Source organism: Diadema antillarum, unplaced genomic scaffold (genome assembly GCF_040938485.1).
Source record: "Diadema antillarum isolate AM-2024a unplaced genomic scaffold, OU_Dant_1.0 seq00000269_RagTag, whole genome shotgun sequence".
NCBI lineage: Eukaryota > Metazoa > Echinodermata > Echinoidea > Diadematoida > Diadematidae > Diadema > Diadema antillarum.
Window position 1 is genome coordinate 15,246 of NW_027271305.1, and position 15,400 is coordinate 30,645.

A 15,400-nucleotide genomic window follows, 5' to 3' on the forward strand; every position below is an offset into this window, starting at 1 on the left:
CTAAGTGAGATCATGAGAAATCTCCTATATGAAATATGAAAGAGCATGTAATTTTAAGAAGGATTCAACGTCTATTTGATGAAAATTGGTTTTCAAATGCCTGAGATATCCAAAACAGTGATAATAATAGAAGGCGGCAGGCCACGCCTTCTCTTTGTTTCACCTTGTTTTTTAATATCTCAGCCATTTCAAAACCGATTTTCATCAAATAAACTTTTGATACCCCTTAAAATTGCATGCTCTTTGACATCTCATAGAGTGGTTTCTGAATATCTCGCAAAACGTTAAACGCTAAATCCTCACCTCGACCAGAACTGTACACACCCTTTAACGTGATATTGTGTTTGTTTATTTGCTTGCTTGCTTGGGTGTGCGTGCGAGTTTGTGCTTTTTACGCAAGTGAGTTACATAATTCACAATCGGCGTATATCTTGAGAACCTTTTTAAGTTTCTAAGTTTCTAGTCACTTGAGTTATATGATAGTGAAAAATTATTATAAGGTGGTACAATCATTGTATATACATTCTTTCATGTTATACTTTACGCACCTTAATTTCTGTTATCAAAAAAGTGATGTTCATATCTTTTTTGTCGAAAAATGAAATAAAACATTGAATTGAATTGAAGTTGATTTCTCTATATAGTTGCAGTCTATTTCCTTTTCAACTGAAGCGCAAGTGTGTACTCATGAAACATCTGGGTACTAATAAACATGATCACTACAATGTTAAGTTCTCTCTGTAAAAAGAATTGTTAGCAGCAAAGTGTTTCATCTGATTGCTTTTCATTTGTTCAGTGTAATCTCATGAGTTTATTTGTGATCGGGATTTTTCATTTTTGATAATGTATCAACTTCACAATTTCTTCTCCTCCTCCTCCTCCTCCTTCTTCTTCTTCTTCTTCTTCTTCGTCTTCTTCTTCTTCTTCTTCTCTCTCTCTCTCTTTAAAAGAAAAAATGAAGGTATTGTTATTGAACCAGATTTGCAATACATAATCTTGTTTAATTGGTTTGTTTATCCCGCTTTCACTAGATTAGACGTGGTTCATCGCTTACATCAAGTACAACAAATAGGTCTGCATTTGTTCTGCGCGTCATCAACTAGGCGAGAGTGTGGGTGATTATAATACGCAGTTGCTTACTGTAGAATGACTGAATTCTCAAACACCTAGGTACATATTCAAACCTAAGGCTTTCTTTGAATATTTTGATTATATTATTTCTGATTACATATTGAAGACACAAATTTACTTCAATAAAAAAGTATACATATCAAGGGCAGATCTAGGTGATGCCAAGTCATGTCATAAATTTCAGGGTTGTCACGCATGAACGAACATGGTTACATGAAAAGGGGTTCATTGTTTGTTTGTCTATCTGTGCGTGAATATAGTTGCCCCACCCATATCGAAACTTTTCTCCCTTCACTTTCGCGTATACTTGAAGTAGTTGTACTAGTACTAGTATTACAAAAGACTGAAACTTGGTTGTCAGTCGATTTTGGTTGGTTGAGCGCGGATAAACACTGTCGCGTGTGCCTTTGCTCATCTGTAATATTCATCCCCATCGAGCATCGTATGCATTGATGCAACGCTGAAGCTTACACGCAAGGCTGGGCAAATTCAGAAGCCTACGTTGAGGAAACTACTGGGGCCGTATCATCACGTAGTAGTGCGTAGGTGCATGGGTACCGCACGGCACCGGGTGTCCTTATGGTGCGCGACTGATAGATCCACAGAGTGCAATGGCACATAATAAACACAATAGTTAGTTCCTCATTTCTAACATTACAGTCGCAGATGCTAGTAGTAGCACGATATGCGGGGCGAGTATTCTGTGCTAACTTCCGGGTAATGAAAATGTCGTAAACGTATGGACTTTTTGAAGAGCGATATTTAACTTATCAAGGATCAAAAGTCCTCTATCTACTTGGACATCCTGACCATAGTAATATTGCCTTGGATACGTGGAATTACGACAATGGAGTGACATCTCTCATATTTCGCTTCGTGTATTTCTGTGGGAGGTAAGTGACGTGATGGAAGTAACATATATTTCAACGCATGGGACTATTATATGACATCAAGCAGATTGAGATTTTTTAAGCGGTAGGTTACCCTATGTTGGAGGCGATACTTGTCTGTGTATTAAGGTAGAAAAGAAAATCAACAATTCAGACTGTATTTTTGGTGTAACTTTCTGTAAATTGTGAAGTTGCATCCTATCATACCCTGGTACCTAAACGTTAGAGGTAAACGACAATGAGATATACTTCAAGACTAGATGTAGAGTCATCATCCCTGTTTGCGACAGGGTGCCTATTTATTTGTGGCAGGGGTCATTTCATTCGTTGATGAAAAGGCCCAATCAGTTGTAAAGAGTACTCTCCTCACTTCCCATGACATTTGCGATCGTATGCGAGTAACTCCCACTATCAATCATTCATTCTACTTTCTAGACTAAAACAGTGCCAGTGGGACTCACAAACAGGTATAATTATTCTAATTACTCTGAGTCTCTGTGTTTTCAATCATATGTTGTACATGTACAGTCACAGTTTCTTTAGGTAGGCCTATAATATGCAATATGCCTATAGATGGCTTCTTAAGTCAACACAACCATATGGAGGGTCATGACTGATATTGAAGAACTGTATTTGAAACTCTTATCTTTAGTGTGGTATGTGGAAGAAATCATTGGGATTAAAAAGAAAATATTTAGAAATATTACTATCAAGTATGCAGTCCCCCCCCCCCCCTCTTTAAAAAAAAAATGCAATTTCTTTCTGCAGGTTGTTGTGGGAATATATCTGTGGATGTGCAAATGGTTCAAAAAATGATGAAAAAAAAAATGATTGCCATTGCAATGGCTGGCTCAGTGAGAGGGCCAATAATAACCCACCAACTGCACCCCGATTTATGCAATTAAATCGGCACAGGACTTTTCATTTAGGTTGTTAGTGAGGGTTTTGAAAACTGTGTTGTGTACTTTTATTCCACCTACAATTGATTGTAGATTTTTATTTCAGGCTCCAAATGAGACTTTGTATGGGCAGAAAGTTCTATTTAAACTGAATTCTGGAAATCTTGTTTAGTCATTTTTTTTTTTGGATACAGAAACTAGAGCCCAAGAACTTGCACATAAGCTGTACTGTAGCTATAAATCAGTAATCCGCACTTCAACAATTTTAAAAGAATACCCTTTGATAGAGTCTGCGAATAAGTATGAACATGTCATACTGTACATTTCCTAATTGTTATCTTTTGTAATGTAACTGCAGAAAAAGTGATTATAAATGCTTGAAATGCAAATATACATTGTATGTATCTGTCTCTTTCTTTGCATAACCTACAACTTGGTACCTTGAATAAGTAAAATTGAAAGCACACACATGAATGGTTACGCGTAGCAGCAAATTGACACGCAGGTCATGCTGTAGTCACCAACCAAGTCATATTCTAGATACATAGAGTTTGTATCCACTTCACAACAGTCTGAACAATTTCCATTTTCTACAATACATGCTGTGTTTTATTAGACCATAGTTTATATTGTCATTACTATTGAATGACCCCCTGTAATAACATTATCAGTCTCTTGAACAAAGAGGCGGAGCAGACTATGTTCTTTGTAATTGATCATTTGATTTAATGTTTTATGTGCTTTGCCGGGACTAGATGTGACAACAAATTCCTCTCTGTAACTCATCTTCTAATTAGTGCATATCTGATGTCTTGTAAAATCATTATTTATCAATGTCAAGCATTATTACTATCATATGGGGGATAAATCTTCAAATGGGTTAGTTGCATATTGTTATTGTTTGAGAAAGGTAGTAACTCACAATTCATACATTATTTAAGAGCTGTGTTGCAGAGAAGATGTACACATGGGTTGACTAGATGTGACAACAAATTCCTCTCTGTAACTCATCTTCTAATTTGGTGCATATCTGATGTCTTGTAAAATCATTATTTATCAATGTCAAGCATTATTACTATCATATGGGGGATAAATCTTCAAATGGGTTAGTTGCATATTGTTATTGTTTGAGAAAGGTAGTAACTCACAATTCATACATTATTTAAGAGCTGTGTTGCAGAGAAGATGTACACATGGGTTTAGAAGAGCTGCTCTTAGTCCTACTGCCAATGTACAGGAAGCAAGTACAAAATGCTACATGATATAGTCACTGGGTTCGATGGATTGTATAGTTACATTTATCTCATCCTCATGGAATATTCATGTAGTAGGTGGGAATACAATGTATATAGAATACCAACATTTATGTATTTACTGATACACACATGTATAATTACATGTACTTTGTACAATATAGAAGAACTAATGAAATTCAAAACCATTGAGAAAATTGTTCGCTGAAACAAGAAAGTCTATGGTTTTCATTTTACCCTTTTTATTTGTGTTAACAATTGAAATTGATGTTGAATGTGATTACATTTCGTGAATCTACCAGGGTATTCAGGTCCTGATCATAATGTAATATTGCTGCAGGAATTGCCACCTTGTTCTCATTTTAATTTGGCAACTCTGAATTGATTGTGTGTTTTATGTTGGAAAGAGATTCAATTGAACTCTTCAAATTCATTAAAATCTTCACAAATTCAGAAGAAATATATAGAAATTTACCAGTTGGATAGAGAAATGTTATAAAAAAGTTAAAGATCTTTAAACTTGTGCATGCAATTTAGGGATCATGTAAAAAGAGGGATTTAGGGTCCTTTAATAATTCTGTAGCCTAAACAAAACATACTGTACATACTTTATAAACAGTGGCATAACTTATGACCACAGTATGGTACAAATGCAATGAATGAATATTTCATACTACCCTTGGGAACACCAAGAATGAATGCTAAAAGATCATGATTACAAGTTACAACAGTTACACCAATCCATAGAAATGTTGTGTTTCCTGTGACCTGGTTAATTGAAATCTAGATTTAAAACAGTCCTAGTGATACTTGTCTTTAACTTCTTTAAGACCGCTGTCTCCAAATGCCAAGTTGACATTTTGCACAAACACATCATCTTCGGCAGTGACAGAGTTAAACACTAATTTAGAACCTGACTACTTTAGAATTAATGACTAAATATGTACATATTTGTCTTTTATTTGAGAGTTCTCAGACCAGATGATTTTCTTCTTTTTTTTGGGGGGGGGGGTGGAGAATGGCATCTAGAATCAGTCAGATGTTGTCATGTTTACTTTTAAAATGTGAGAGCCTGTTAAAAAAGAATATAATCAAAACACTTGGTATCTTTTTTTTTGAGGGGGGGGGGGGGGTGTTGTTACCAACTGACACCAAAACTTTCCAAATGAAGGTATCCGTATGTACAAAAAAATGTAGCTCGTAGGACTTTCTGGAATTTGTAACAGGTATATTAAACTACTATGAATTCAAACATTCATGTCAGTAATTGTAGCTACTGGTGATTATTTGTGTAGTAGTAGTAATGGTGTTTGATTAAGTACATCGTTGCTGCTACAAGTTCAAATACACAACTGTACATGATTTACAGGATATTTATAGTAAATCATTTTAGGCCTGCAGTGTGTACGTGCGAACTGGCAATTACTCTTACTTGTACACAGTTAACAATTAACCTGAGCACTCTCAAAACTGCACACTGTAAATATACACATTGTATTCAAGCTTGATTATATTATATACAAATGTGTATATTTTGCACGCACCATTAAAGGTGGCTAGCTCAGAACAATTTAAAGAGTGTACAAATCAATGTATAGCAGAGATATACTAGAAGAAGGAAAAGTTTTGAGTAAAGATATAAATCACAGTATGAACAAGATGGATACTATTTGATCTGAAACACCTACGTGACAGTGTAAGCTGTTCCAATCCTGTATAATTCTGTGGTACAAAGAGTATCCACATGCATTTAAGTGGACCGGATGTTCTGTGCTAAGGTAGAATATACTGCAAGGTTGGATGACTGTAGAACAGCGTGTAGATCTATTCTGGCTGGTATGATTACATCCTAAAATCTAGTGTCTGTGAGATGATCTAACCAGGAAATAACAGTTCCCCATTTAAAGGTTCCAACTCTCTATCTACTTTTTTTTGTTGCCCTCTTATTGTGAAGCAAAGTGTGTGTCTGTGAACAAAGATAATTACCTCCGCCAAGGGAGGAGGTTATGTTTTCGTTACCGTTGGTTTGTTTGTTTGTTCCTTTGTCTGTGTGCAAAATAACTCAAAAAGTAGTTAAAGGATTGGGATGAAACTTGCAGGAAAGGTTGAGAATGACATAAGTACCAAACGATTAACTTTTGTCAGTGGTTTGAGAATTTTGGGGGAATTTATGAAGGATTTTTGACATTTTGGCAGGCAGGGTCAATGAACTTGGGAGTTCAGGCTGCGCGTGTATTTGAGGTTTGCCTGTGCGCACTAAAGTGCGTGCTCTAGTTTTTGCTTGGGTGAGGCGCGCCATGCAGCTGAGGGTTTATGACGTATAAAGGCTTCTATATTGGGAAATCTGGCAACTTTCAGCACACAATGCATATGGGTGGAAATCACTGATATCTCTACGGAAGAACAAGATCAGTGGTGAAAATGATTTGCATGCTTGGCGGAGGTCTGCGCTCTCAGAGTACTTTTCTAGTTTGATATTACAGTATTAAAGCACCTGCATATTTGTATGGATTACAAACACAAAACTTAAGCTCAAACTATACTAGATAAGAACCCCCAGTTATTTTTATTGTATTAACTTTCTACATGCATGCTTGCATGGTTCCAAGTCATGGAAAGTCAGTTCCACACTCTGTAGTTGGGTACACTTTAAAGAAATTTGTGGTGGCAAATGTAATGTCGATTGAAAGGTATTTTTGAGATTAGGACAGGGAGCTGTCATTATGAACATTCATGACTTCTGTTTATACCCTATGACTATAAACCAAAAAAAAAATGAAGAATGAATGAGAATTACCACCTATAATGAAATTCTCCACCATGCTCAAGTGTACTAGAATATATGTAAAAAAAAAATAGATTTGAGAAATAATACAGTTTTATCAAAGTCAAGCATTAAATAAGGAAGCTATGATTTTTTTTTTTTAGTTTTACATGTTTTCATGAAATACCAGCAGAGTGGAAGAGGCAATTAAATAATCACCTTACAACTCTGCCTTTGGTATAATCATGTATTCAAATATTTTAAATTATGTTTTTGGTGGATGACTTTACTCACTCCAACTTCTGGGGGATGATGGAAGGGGGACATGAAAAAAAAAAATCAACTGCAGAGGTGATGCTTTCACTGCATCAAATTCTTAAATTTAGATTTTTGTTTTAATCATTTTTGTTTTCTATTTGAGCTAATGGCTGACTTCGCTCAAGTTCTAAAACATTTATTATCGTGTAGAAACAGAAACAATCATTTTTATGAAGGCAGGCTTTCAGAACGTAGCAACCATTGTTTAACTGTATCCTTCGCTTGAGATGGATCAGGTTGAGCAACAACAAAAACAAGCAGAACAATATCCAGATTTGTAAAATGAAAGCTTCTGAGTAGGATGTTGTGCGGTTCTAACAATTAGTTGTTAACGCAGCTTTCATTTTTCGAAGCTATTCATTTGATAGAGAGTGTTAAAACAGTATTTAGTATTGGTTTCAACAGGATCTTCCTTTCATGTTTTGCATGCTCCATATAGGGAAAAGAAAACAATCCTTTTGTGATTTTCAATGTTTTTGGCTTTGCAAGCAATTGTCACTCTTTTGTTGTTGTTGTTCCACATTACTTGTTAAGAAGAGCTTCTAGTTGGATGAAATTCTTCTTTCAGCAAGAGAAAATTAAAGATTTTTTTTTTTCCCTCGCTGCCTAACCTGTAAAACAACAGTGTAGTTCAAGAGGACATTTGATGCGTGCTATCAAATTTCTGATGAAGAGCTGGAGGCTTTTTAAAAGAGGATTAAATGACACCCAGGAAAGCATATACTATGGGATTTTTTTTCATCCAAAATATGTGGAGTTAGTTTGTACAGATATACATGTGTATTAGTCATGTCAGTAAAGTTCAAAGGAAAACTGGATAATCCATTCTAAGTTATACAGGTTTGTAAACTTTTGTTTTAATCCATATTATGTGCTGGATCACTGGATAATATAAAGACTACATAATTATATTCTTGTTGTTACAGTAAGGCAGCAATCTAAAGAATACATGAAGAGAGTTCAGCATATTTTCCTTTTTTAGCATAATGAAATAGCACTTGGCTTACCTCTTTCAAAAGGCAGGTGGAATGATATATTACCCTAAACATACATTTTAGTAACAAGTTGAAGAAATTTTTCTGTCTGGAAGCCTTATTATATTTTCTTTATATCATCTTTCACAGTGGTATTCTCACATGTTCAAGGCAATTTCCTCATTATGTCAAGAGAAGGGAACATATTTACTCTGACCAGATGACATGAATTCTATATTTAAATAGCAAATGGTTTCACAGTTGGGATAAAGTATCCTGTATTTTGATTCAAGGCCTTTGTTTGACATTATCCATAATTAGTGTGATATGGAAGGTCAAGATGTGTACAAAAGACATGATATGATATGATATTCGTATGGCAAACTTCCTTGTGTCATGAAATAGGCACCTGTTTTATGTCAGGGTCATGTTCAGTGAAAATTTTGCTGGTACCATAAAGATGTTCGCATACAACTTGTGTACATAGATACAAGGTCTCTGCTTCATTGTGTAAGTAGATTATTCAAACTTAAAACACCTGTTTTTCATGAACCTGGTGAGTATGATTTCGCAAACATAATGTCGAACATTGCACTGCTTTAATCTTAAAATTTCTCCTCTGGAGAGTGTGAAATGCATGTTATTGTAATAAAATATACCGGGTACAGTATAGTGATTATGTGCCGTCTAACCGGTGCCAAGCAATGCATGATATTAGTTTTCAGCTCCACAATTCCGAGTGCACACTTGAAGAAATGACTGTCAATAATATGTTTCTTCTGTTGAGTGAATGAGGTTGGATGTTGCGAGGTCTCAAAGCCGCCTTCTTCTTCATGGGTTAATTGTTTTGGGTGGAACCTTTACAAAATCATGCATGCTGTTTTGAAAGACTGCTGTTGTAATCTTGCTACTGTGACATTTGCTCGTAATCAAATCCTCACTAAAATCCCCCCTTATTTCAACGGTATGAATAAACAATGTAAAAGGGAATAATTACATCCTTCACATCAAATTGTTTTAAAATTGGCGCAAATAGCATCAATGACGTCTTTAAATGGAGTGGTTAGAGATTCTAATAATTTTGACAGAAATAGATACATGTAAGTGTGTACCACTGTATACTTTGTTCAGACCAGGTTGATAATGTGTACAATGTAGGTGATGACGAAGGGTGCGTTTATAGCAAATCAATTCACATCTGGTGCAGAAGTAACATTTCCTAACAGCTTTCAGGGAGTTTTGGGCAGTTGATAAATGCAAAGCTGTTTTGATTACGGGGTTAGATACTGAGCTTCTGAAACACATTATGATCATAAATGCATATTAGCCAGAAATGTGTTTCTGTAGAGTTGATAAATGCAAAGTTGTTTTGAAACGCATTTGTAGCTCAGATCTGCCCATGCCAACCACTGCCAACTACACATTTCTGCCCCTCAGGTCAAACTGCGCAATGGATCTGTGCAGTGACGAGGCCTCCCAATCGACTCACGACAGAGTTGATATTGAAACACATCACTGTGATCTTAAAGCCATTTGCAAACATGTTTTGAGAGTTGGTATTGAAATGCCTTTCAAACATGGGAAAGTTGGTAAACGCAACCTTTGTCACCTTGTGTAATTTGCGTCATAGAGCTTTGATCGCTTGCACTGTTTCAGAAAAAAAAAAGAATACATACAATGTACATTTGTTAAACTTCAGTAATTTTAAGCATTCATAACTTTCTCTTTCTTTCTTTCTTTTTTTGTTTGGTGTGAGTCAACTATGACGTGGAATGAAATTTCCCCAATCTTAAGATAGTTTGAAAAGAATCACTTTGACCTATACATGTGTTGTTACATTCATGACAATTAATGTCGCTTTTGTCTTTGCATGCGGCACCTTTAACCAGCTCTCTAGCTATCGTATCCTCATATTATGCAGTTTTCACATCCAACCCTTTACAGTATCCGCCCAGATGAGCTTTGTGAGGTCTTCTTTCATACTTCATGCTTTTATTATAGGGCAGGCATAGCTTTCATCCTAATATCTATGTCGGTGTCACATAGTCTGTACTTGAGCTTTGAACAGGTGGAGATACTCTTCCTATACGACATACAATTGTAGTTGCCAAAGGGCAGCTCTGTCGTGTGATAATATGTTTGTGCACAAGTTTGCACATATTTACCTCCGCCAAGGGAGGAGGTTATGTTTTCGTTACCGTTGGTTTGTTAGTTTGTCCGTGCGCAAAATAACTCAAAAAGTAGTCGACGGATTGGGATGAAACTTGCAGGAAAGGTTGAGAATGACACAAGTACCAAACGATTAACTTTTGGTAGTGATCCGAGAATTTTTTGGGAACTTATGAAGGATTTTTGATATTTTAGCAGGTAGGGTCAATGAACTTGGAGTTCAGGCTGCGCATATTTGAGGTTTGCCTGCGCGCACTAAAGTGCGTGCTCTAGTTTATGCTGGGGTGAGGCGCGCCGTGCAGATGAGGGTTTATGACGTAACAAAGGCTTCTATATTGGGAAATCTGGCAACTTTCAGCACACAATTCAGTACGTATGGGTGGAAATCACTGATATCTCTACGGAAGAACAAGATCAGTGGTGAAAACGATTTGCATGCTTGGCGGAGGTCTGTGCTCTCAGAGTGCTTTTCTAGTTTTCTCTGCAAAGAAAATATTGTATTCATGTGTTACACTCTTATATGCAACCATTTGTACATATCTCTTTGTGTGTGTTGTGAATCCATCTATTACATCCATTTGTTTGACATACATGTACCTCGTTATGCTGTCAAAGAGAATATACTGAAGTGTGTCAGTTAGTCTAGCTGCAAGGAAATTAATTATATTCTGTATTTTTTAGTTTAAAGTCAGGACTAAAATTGCTCATTTTGAATACTGAGGTGGCTGTTTTAACACTCAGCAATTTTGTGTATGTGTATGTGTGTGTGTGTGTGTGTGTGTGTGGTGATGTTATGACATAATATGTTGGGTACATTATGTAATAAATGTTGTTTAGCATTGATCAATACAATATATGGTTTATAGATCTATGTTAGGTAGTGTTATATTCACATGCTGTTCAATCCATTTCATGACCACTCACATGCAAGTTAATGCGTAATACTTTTATATATCAGAACAATATACTCTGCATTATTTCTGTCCAGTATATTCTAAAGAGCTCTTCCCCACTATAAAAAGAAAGAATTCCTTCCAGAATTTCATTCATTATACCCCAGTGTCTGATGAATTCTATTGTGAGAATCTGTGCGTAAATTGATGTCAATAAGTAGAAAAAAGAACAAGCGTAAAAAAATGAAAATAAGAAGACTTGAAACAGGACTAGTGTGTGAGTGCCATCCCGAGGCGTGCATCCAACAGAAGGTATTTGTGCTCAAACACACTTCCTTTTGTGGTTCCTGTTGAATTACACCAGACGAGGGTCATTTGTTTAGACATCCCATTCACATACAGCTTGAGATAGCAGTACATCCATTTCCTGCAGAGGTAGCAGCGTAGTGGGGTGTGTGCAGTCACTTTTCCCATAGATTCAGCAAGCATTTCAATCAGCTGCTTTTTAACCACACGTGACCAATGACAGTGCCAAAATTGTGTTCATGACACTACCCCGAGGAGTTTTGATAGACAGTAATCAATCAAACGTCTTTAACCGAAAGGAGAATTTAATTGCTCTGATTGCAAGTTACCCATGCATAAATGCTTTCATTAGGAATTATCAGGTTCTTATTCATCTGTGACAGCGATGTGTTAATACCACCACTCGCTAATAAATACATTGTGTGAATTTTAAGTTTTGTTTGACTTCCTTGAAGATTTTTGTGATTGTCATCGTTCCTTGTCAAATATGCCATTAAGTCCAGATACCTCATAAGTATAAACCCAGTATGCCACAATGTAATTATTGAATGGGATATGATTTATGGTTATGAAGGTTTGGATGTAGCATCTACAATGTGTATGTATTGCATACCTGCAAAATCTCCATGGTTCTTACTGGAGGCTCTCTGAAAAATGAACTGGTGCATTTCATAGTGTACTTGTACTTAGAAAAGAATACAGAAAGCCTCCCTCATTTGCGAATCAATAGGACTGATTGGGATGCTATTAGTCAGAACTTAACCCAGTCCTTGTCACAATTCCCTGAAAGTTGCTTGGAACCTTCCTGGTTTTGAAGTGTGAATAGTGACAGCACTACTTTCACTATCTGTCAGCCATTTAGTAGTTGTTGTTTATTTTTTTTATTTTATTACTTTTTTTTAATAGATTGTGAGGTAATCTGGATTGTTTGTTAGTTCTATAATCTAGTATTGTTAGGCCCAGGAAATGAAACTCAACACATTCACAGCAACACACATAGCTGTTTTCGTGATACAATATTCACAGAGTGAATCCTAGCCTGAAGTGGATGGGAATATTTTCTATGAAGTTGCTTATAAGAGAGGGAGAGTGGGGACAGTTATGATTTGTGCCGGATGTGTACCGGAAGTGACAGGTTATGTAGTGACGGGGTTTCAGGGTTTCACTGAGCGAACCTTATTGTGTCTTTCATATGAACGGGAAAAAAACGAGTCACTTTGGAGGTGAAAATAATTATTACAAATTGTCGTGGTGTTTTGTAGCTATGTAACATTTCAAGAAAAAAAGAGTTCATCCATGAATATATTAGGTTATTTTCAATATATTTTATGAGAATGTGCATCACTCAATTACATAGTTTTGGTTTCTTTTTTAATGTTTTAATAGTGTGTGGTACGGTGAAGTTATAAATATGAGCTAGCAAGATTTAAGGCATTCCTTTCTTAATCAAATTGGTAAAGCCAAGACATATTTCTACAATATGTATCAATAATTCATGCATTAATATTGCGTGCCATAATACATAAACATTTAAAGATGAGGCGTGTAATCACCCCCCCCCCCTCCCACACACACACACACACGTACAAAGAATCTTCCAGGGAGAAACTTCAAGTTTAGTGCAGAGAGAAAAGTGTCTTGTTTCGTTTGTGGGACAAATTCAACTTAGGCATTCTAGAAGAGAAAGTGAGAGTTGCCTTCAAATCTGTGTGTCCCTGAGTGTCAGAATACATGTATAGACCGACAACAAAACAGAATATGATCGCTTTATTTTTATTAATATCGCACACGGTATGTGGGAAATTTGGAAATAAAGTCTGTCAGACAGTACAGTATCAACTGTCATGTAGTAGGACAGTCAGCTAATGAAAGTAGCTGTATGATATGACATTTCTATCACGAGAGATGTTTAAAGGACAAGTCCACCTTCATATACATGTGGATTGAGTGAAGGCAAGAATATGAATAGTAGAACACATCAGTGAAAGTTTGGGGGAAATCGGACAATCCGTTCAAAAGTTATGAATTCTTAAAATATCTGCGCAGTCACTGCCGGATGAGAAGACTACTACCATGTGTGATGTCACATGCGTACAACAATACAAGGAAAATAAAAAGAGAATTTCACAAAAATTTACTTTTTGAATGAAGTGCACATTTCTTTGACTCGTTACTGACATATGTTAATGGTAATATTATTTCCCCTGCCTTCGGAAAGAGAGACGTCAAGTGTTCTTTCGTTATACGAGAAAAATGGAAATATGTTGAATTTTCTTTATTCTTTCTTTATATTGTTGTACACATGTGACATCACAAGCTATAGTAGTCTTCTCATCCAGCCGTGACTGAGCAGAAACTTCAAAAATCCATTATTTTTTAATGGATTGTCCAATTTTCTGTAAACTCTCACTGATCTGTTCTATTACTGTATTCACTCAACCCACATGTCTATAAAGGTGAACTTGTCCTTTAATTGATGCCTTTAAAAAACTGTTAGCTCTTCCTTACTAAGATTATTTTCATGCCACTGTTTAACTCTGCCATACATACTATCATTTATCACCTGTTAACTGTTTTTTTTATTCCTGAGACAGTTATTGTTGCTGATTAATGGCTAAATAGAGTTTGGATGATGGGATGCTGTTTTAAGTATCACCTTACTATTCAGGGGAGTTGAGAAAGCAATATGATGTGGGTGCGAGAAATATGATCGATTATGACAACATATTGCTAATTGGTTTAGATTCACATATTTCCTACAAAGGTAACTGCAGTTTCAGATCCGTCAAAGCTATTTTCTCCATTGGAAAAGCTGTGTCTACATTGTCAGCAAATACTATCCTCCTGTTTGTTTCTTTGTTTTTTTTATATTTAAAGTTAGAAAATATTACGAAACCGTACTCATTGTAATCCTCATTGTTTGGTTGCTGTATACATCTGAATGATCAGCAGCACCAAAGCTATGTACACCATATACACATTGTATTCACCAATTGAAATGGTGATGCCACACTTGCATGATCATCATTTGGCCAAAAACACAAACAAACAAGTGAGTGAGCAAATTTAATGGGTGCTGTTCGTTATTCCGAAGGTTCGCTATTCCGAAGGTTCATTATTCCGAAGGGTCGTTAATCCGAAACACGCAAATTCCCTATACCTAGAGGTTCGTTAATCCGAAAATGAAAAAGGGTTTGTTAATCCGAAAATTTGTGGCGTTATTCCGAAGGTTCGTAATTCCAAAGATTGGTTAATCCGAAAATGAAATTCGGAACAATGAACCTTCGGAATAACGAATGTTAGGAATAAAGAGCCTTCGGAATAACGAACCTTCGGAATAACGAACTGTAACCAATTTAATTGACCATCATACACGTGTACATTGACATCAGTGCAATGTGATGTTGTTTTAACTGTTGTACCTGTGGAGAATGTGTCCTAATTCCAATCTTAAAAGAGTATACAGTAAAAGTGGAAATTTTCATGGAGTGGAAATTTTTGCACATTTCACGCAACCAGACGCTAGCGCGAAAATAAAAGCACGTGAATATTTTTGCATGCCATATGTTCAAGTAGTTAATGTCCTCACTCCACGGAGTTAAAAACATGTGAAATCCATCTTACCGGGCCGAGTGCGAAAAATTACGTAAAAATATCCACTTTTACAGTAGCATAAAACTCATGTAGTAACTTGATGATGAGTCACTTGCTTCCTTCTTACCAAGGCAGGGCATTACATATGACAGAGAAACTCTAAGAGGTAAAATATAGTTTCCATATGACAGAGCAACTGCCAATTTTTG

At 36.1% G+C, this 15,400-nt stretch overlaps 1 long non-coding RNA gene across 1 annotated transcript in view; it reads left to right on the plus strand.

The window, feature by feature from the left end:
- Positions 1–1,789: 1,789 nt before the first annotated feature.
- Positions 1,790–15,400, plus strand: part of LOC139729905 (uncharacterized) — an 82,277-nt gene continuing 68,666 nt past the window's right edge. Inside the window, exon 1 of the long non-coding RNA XR_011710892.1 lies at positions 1,790–2,024. This is a non-coding gene — a long non-coding RNA (uncharacterized lncRNA). The remainder of the gene's footprint in view (positions 2,025–15,400) is intronic.